The 6,306-nt window shown below is 52.1% G+C and overlaps 1 long non-coding RNA gene across 1 annotated transcript; it reads right to left on the bottom strand.

Annotated features, from left to right (window-relative positions):
* Positions 1-392: 392 nt before the first annotated feature.
* On the bottom strand, positions 393-1,348 carry LOC124651524. The gene is made up of 3 exons (XR_006987430.1): positions 1,293-1,348; positions 576-658; positions 393-495 (listed from the first exon to the last, which is right to left on the bottom strand). It is a non-coding gene; the product is annotated as an uncharacterized LOC124651524 (long non-coding RNA).
* Between the last annotated feature and the right edge of the window lie 4,958 nt (positions 1,349-6,306).

Here is a 6,306-nt window from a genome sequence, read left to right as displayed (position 1 = left end):
CCGAAAAAGGGAATTGCAAAAGGACCCCATTAAATCTGAATTACCATACGAAAAAAAAAACCAAAAGGGAATTGTAAAAAGTGAATTGAGAGTCTGCCTCGTGCTGAAAAAAAAGAGTGAGATGCTATGTGTATGCATGCAACAACTTATGAAAGAGTGCTGAAAAGTTGGCTCATTAAATGCAAATCCATGTGATGCTCTGTGCATGCATGCAGTGTGAACGCTAATGCAACTTGCAAAGTAGTAATACAAGCTGTTAGTGTGAACACATGTGAACGCAATTAAAGCACTACGTGATACAAAGGGAATTGAGTCACGCTTTCGCGTGAGCGCTCCGCGCCACAGAAACCGATCGCTCGAGCGAGCGATTGCCAGGGAGGGGATTCGCTTATCCACCTTCTTTACCATGTCCTTGTCTGCCCAACCTTGTCTAGCGCCCCTGCTCGGCCGCCTCCTTGGTGTCCCCGACCTTCCCACTTGCCTACCTCTCCGTCCCTACACAGAGAAACCAAATCAAACGGCGAGCAAAGATATGGCAAACAAAAAAAAACACCGCGAGGTGAATGTCGGCGTACCAGAGGCAGCTGCTGGCAGGGCGGACCCAGAACAAAAATATCCCGATGTCCTATGTACAATAATTGTTTCTAAGGAAGATAACCTGGCATCTGCATTAAAAGCCATGCAAACCGGCTCTTAACCAATGCTCCTGGAGTAATATGGATATGTCCAACGTGCTTAAAATTTGGCATGACTAAACTACATAACTATACTGAGTTTCATTAGTGAAAATAGCAAGTAATATGTTTTAATTTGCGATAGTTGTTGATCGCTGAAAAATTAACAAATGGCCAAAGACTCCAAACTATGAAAATAATATGATCTGCGGTTGCAAAATATGACATTACATCATGATTGCCTAGGAAAGAAATAAATTCACGTACTGGCATATAAGATAAATTGTGTATACAAGTATAATGTTTGAAATGTTACATTTAAAAATAGTTCAGCATTCTCATCATGTATCGGGTTCTCCTTTTTCTATAACTTTCCACATATAAATTAAGTTCTTTATTCACGTATAAAGCAGAGATCTTGGCACCGTGAGCTCGTCCTTCCAAGAATCGCTGAACACAAATATAGGGGATTGTGATCCCACCTAATATTTGTGAGTAACTATTCCCTTAAGTTCAATTCACGACACAATCAAAAACCAAAGCCTGAGCACTCTACAGAGAAACAAGAATTGGAATCAAGAATAGTGCCGCATCGATCTGGGGTCTGTAGAGCCGTACCTTTATTTTCCGTATTGTTCTCAACACTCAACATGATCTGGCGATGGGCGGCGTCGTGGGCAAATGGGGAAGTAGGACGACCTGACGATGCATGCTGTTTATTATTTTCAGATTTTTTCGCCTGTTCAAAGTATGTTTTTTCTGGGTTGATCCTATGATCCTATCTAATGGAGAGATCCTATACAAGTCTCTCCCCTGCAGACTGAGATGGAGAGGAATAGATCGAAGGTAGGATGATCCGATTATGCGGTGAAAACCCTAAATCAGTCGTAGATCTCATTAGCTTTACCTTGATCAAGCGGGACCACCATATATTCGGACACCTCGTACGAATCATGGGTGGATCGGCTCTTGAGCCGATTCACGAGGATAACCTCGAGAGCCGATCGAGGCTCGTATTTAACGTTTACGTGTGTGCCCTGCAGGAAACTAAGCGAGGCATCATCCACACCTTCCCCGACCGGGTATAGGTCGGGTGGCACGCCCTTGTGATAAACATCGGCGCGTGCGACCAGGAGGGCTTTGCGGGCCGTCGCTCCGAGGGCCCTGGGCCAGCCGCAGCCCTAGTTGTTCCCGGCTCTACCGTGTTGACCGTCTCTGCCCGCCGGGGGTTCACGAGCGTCAACACATTCTGGCACGCACCGGTGGGACCGCCTTCGACATCAGCAACATCGCCATCTACATCCGAGATGGCGGAAGACACTCCGGTCACGTACGAGGATCTGCGCTCAATGACCTCAAGAAGAAGCATGGCGAGATCAAGGCAACCCTCGAAGCCGAACTCATCGGCTCCTTCCACCGACCCCGCCCCCATGGCGTCAGGTGGAAGGGTTTCACACCTGAGGCGCGCTCGATGGAGTGGACCTCTCCGCCCGTCGGGAAAGAACGCACCAGGTCGGCTGCGGCGGGAGATCAACTACATGGTGGCTCATTCGCTGCACCGCCACTCGAGAGCTCTGGTGAACACCTTGGAGCGTGTCGCTGCTGCGCGTCGTCAAGGAAATCATGAGTCCCGGTACTCCCCGTCCGGGACCGGCTCGGGGACTTTCAAAGGAGAGATGCCGCTCCGGCCCCAGCCGTTCGCATGGGCAGCACCGGACTCGCCGAACTCATCGGCATACGTCGTCTACAAGATTGGTGGTGATCCTAGTGACTACCAATTCCTACCTGAGGCACCCAAGGAGATCCCGCCCGGATACTGCGTGCGCATACGTCACCGGACTGCAACGCTCGGGCACTCTCGAACCAGGCTGCAATATCGGGGGCCTCTGGGACAGCGGAGGAAGCGTCAGGAGCCGATCGCGAGAAGCAATCGTGGCTGGCTAAGTACGCCACCCTAGACAAACCTCCAAAGCCCATGCTCTCGCAGCTTGGCTTAGAAACAGAAAGCAAGCATGGCTGGTTAAGTATGCCACCCCGGCGAATCCTCGTGGTTCGACACCTTCGGCCATCCCAGCGGATCAGATTTGTGCAATCTGAAAGATCGGTTCGGCATGATGCCGAAAAGGAAGGCGTTCTGGCCACACCAAGCCGTACCCCAACAGCTACGAACCGATCCACGCTACCACCCAAATATCGGCTCCCGGACTTCACAAAGTTTAGTGGATCGAGATGGGTCCAGCTCCATCGAGCATGTGAGCCGATATACGCAGCACAGTGGGCACGATCTCGGCGTCGGATGAGTTGCGCGTGAGGTTCTTCTCACGGTCCCTCATCAGGATCGGCTTTCGGGTGGTACACATCGCTACCACCGAACTCCATCCAAACTTGGAAGCAGATTGGAAGAGCGAGTTCCATGAAGCGGTATCACTCGGAGGCTTCCGATGTTGGTTTTGCCGATCTAGCGCAAGTACAGCCTGAGAAGCGCTGGGAGACGAGTGGCGGCAGATACGTCCAGCGCTTCGAGGACCATTAGGAACCGATGCTTTTCGGCTCGTATAAGTGAAAAAGAAGCGATCGAGTTGGCGGTGGTGGGTCTCTCATCATCAATCAAGGACGTGGCCTCCCAAGCGAGACTACCCTTCGTTAGCGCACATGGTGCGAAGCGACAGACATATGAACAGCGCCACCCGGATGTTTACCGAGACAAATTCAAGCGGGTGGTGACCGTGGTTGAGTGCAGACGAAGATGAAGGTGCCATGGGAGATCGAGGAGGGTAGCAGTGGCTGAATGGACTCGAGCGACGAGCCCCGTGACTCCGCAAATGGGTGAAGCCACAAGGCCCTCCAAAAGGGTTCGACGTGACTAAGACGGAGCAGATTTTTGACCTCTTACTCGCGGAGAAGCATATAAAGGTACCCGAAGGCCACAAGTTCCCCACGGTGCAAGAGCTGAACGGAAGGCCATACTGCAAATGGCATAACACGTTCTCCCACACCACCAACGACTGGCAGGGTGTGGCGGCGCAGATCCAAATGGCGATAGAAAACGGACGGTTGATTTTCAGCCAATACGCCATGAAGGTCGACACACACCCCTTTCCCGCCGTGAACATGGTGGAGTATGCTTGCCATGGAGGGTGCCAGCCGGGTTTCTGTGCAATATCAACATGGTAGATCTTGGACACCACTGCGGCAAGGATGGAGATGAGGGCAGTGCTCTCATAGCAAAGAAACAGAGGAAGCCGCTCCACGCGATCGGCTCCGCCAAGACGGCAAGCGCTACGTAACAAAGGGAGAAGTGAAGAACATAAGATATCAGCGACCTCTCTCTGATCACCTCCTCCACAAGTATGTGAGTCAGTACGACCAACGCCGACGGTCCAGCGATGATGATGAAAGAGATCGTCTGGCTAGAGAAGCCAGAAGACGTCGTCGGCATGATCGCGATGAGAAGGAGCACGAGCGTTGTGCCAAGGGAAAGGCAAGGGATCAAGACGACGAGGACAGGCACTGGGATTGTCCCTTCTTCAGGCACTGCTGGGATTCAGGAATGAGCCGATTGCCAACAATCGGCAATTGCCCGAAATGCAACCGGAAGAAGAAGGAGGCAGCCAACGTGTCCGTGTTCGAGCGCTTAGGACCTCTCCCGCCACGAGCAAACGAGCCGAGTCCCCTCGGTTGAAAGATCTCGAAGATTCGAAGACGAGGGGGAGGAAGAAGAAGACGGTATCACCGGCCAAGGTGGTGCCACTGATGGACTCAGCCGTTCCCGAAACGCAGGGTTCAACGATTGCGCGGCCCGGAAGAAGCCGAGAGGTTATACTTGCATACATTGAGGAAGGCAAGGCCTGATTCGGCTGCAAAGGTTCGGCGAACCCTGGATGAAGAGGGTCGTCCACGGAAAATGGAGTGGCGCCCCAAGCAATGGAAAGCCGATGATGAAACATCGGCTGGCACAAACATGGTGCTCGTTCTTCCGACGAAGCTCGGTGCTCCACGGTTACACGATACATCCAAGGTGGACGACAGCAAGCGCACCAACATGATAAAGTCAGAGATTGGGCTGGTTACGTCTACCGGCCTGAGCGAGTAGCAAGAGCACGTCAATGAGCAAACATGGCGAGGCTGATCCTTGTGATCGGCCCCAAAAAATTTATGAAGGGACATTACAAAACCTTCATCGAACAAGCAACATGGAGGCCGATTCCAGCAATCGGCCAAAATTATCCTCACCCACCATTCTGCCTGGGTTCAACATGTTATCCAACAGAGGCCGATACCATCAATTCTCTTGACGAGAATCGGCTCGGGGGCACCCAGGTGGATAGAACACGAGGATATGCAATGGAAGCGTCTCATCCTTTGGTGATGGGTATTGGAATATGGGGGCCGATGCACTAGTCGGCCGTAAAAAAAGATTACGAAAATTCGAAAATTTTCGAGCACGAGCCGATGCGACGAGACATCGACTTAAGGATATGAAAGCCGATGCATGGCCATCGACTCAAGAGGGATAACTGTCACGATCAGAGGGTCAATGGAGCACGAAGAGGGTTTTAATGAAAGAACTCCTTAATGGAGTAGCTTAAGAGCTCGGATCCTCTCTTCAAGGACAAGACCAAGAGCAGCCTGGACGTGCAGATCAGGTCAAGGATGGATCGCATCATATCCACCAAAGGAAAGGAGCCGATCTATCCGGCAAGAACTGAAGAAGCTCGGGGGGCAGCTCACCTTGAAGGCTCTCTGCTTTGAGAAGCCGATTTATGTTCAAATCGGCTGGCTCTGCATAAGAAGCTCCCTCAGACACGATCAAGCCCAGGTCCATACAGCTATTTTGCGTATCCTCGTCTCTGTTCTGCCTTGGCTGAGACTCGGGGGGCAACAGGCCTGTAGGTGCCCTGTTTTTAAGAGCCGATTGGAGTTACCTCGGCTGTTATTGCATCATGATCGTCTCAGGGAGGAAAAGCCGTCGTGCGAGTACGAGGTTGGACCGTGCTTTGGTCTTGCAAGAAAAGAAGAGATTGGTTCCTCAAATTAACCGATGAATAGTCATCGGCTGCGGGACTGCAAAACGCCACGGTCGAGAAAAACAATAATAGCCCGATTCGTCACTATCGGTCTTGGTGTGGCAAGCGGGAGGATGGAAATTGGATTAATGAAAGGAGAAATTGGAAGAACAATTCTCATTAATTCAAAGGAGCAGCTTTACAAGAAGAGCCGATGGCTCTCAAAAGAGGGATCTAGTGCCTAGTGCACTTGCTACTCGCTAGTCCTACTCTACTAGTCGTCGCTGTCCTCATCGTCGCCGTCGTCGAGGTCGTCGGTGCTGCTCCCAGGGAGCTCCTCGCCGCTGCTGCCCCAGCCGCCGGCTGGAGCCTCCTCCTCCTCCTCGTCATCATCATCGTCCTCGCTATCCGCCCAGCCGCGGAAGCGCTTCGTTGGAGGATACCCAATGGAGGCGGAGGAATCATCTTCCTCCTCCTCATCTTCTTCTTCCTTGTCATCATCGTCGTCCTCGCTGTCCGCCCACATGCGGAACCGCTTCTTCGGCGGGAGCCTGGCGGAGGGGGAGGCCTTGGTCCTCTCCGCTTCTCCTCCCTTCTTCTCCTTGTCAGAGGAGATGGGGTGCGCC

The sequence above is a fragment of the Lolium rigidum genome, chromosome 5 (genome assembly GCF_022539505.1).
Source record: "Lolium rigidum isolate FL_2022 chromosome 5, APGP_CSIRO_Lrig_0.1, whole genome shotgun sequence".
Classification (NCBI taxonomy): domain Eukaryota; kingdom Viridiplantae; phylum Streptophyta; class Magnoliopsida; order Poales; family Poaceae; genus Lolium; species Lolium rigidum.
This window is presented reverse-complemented; position numbering and strand designations above follow the sequence as displayed.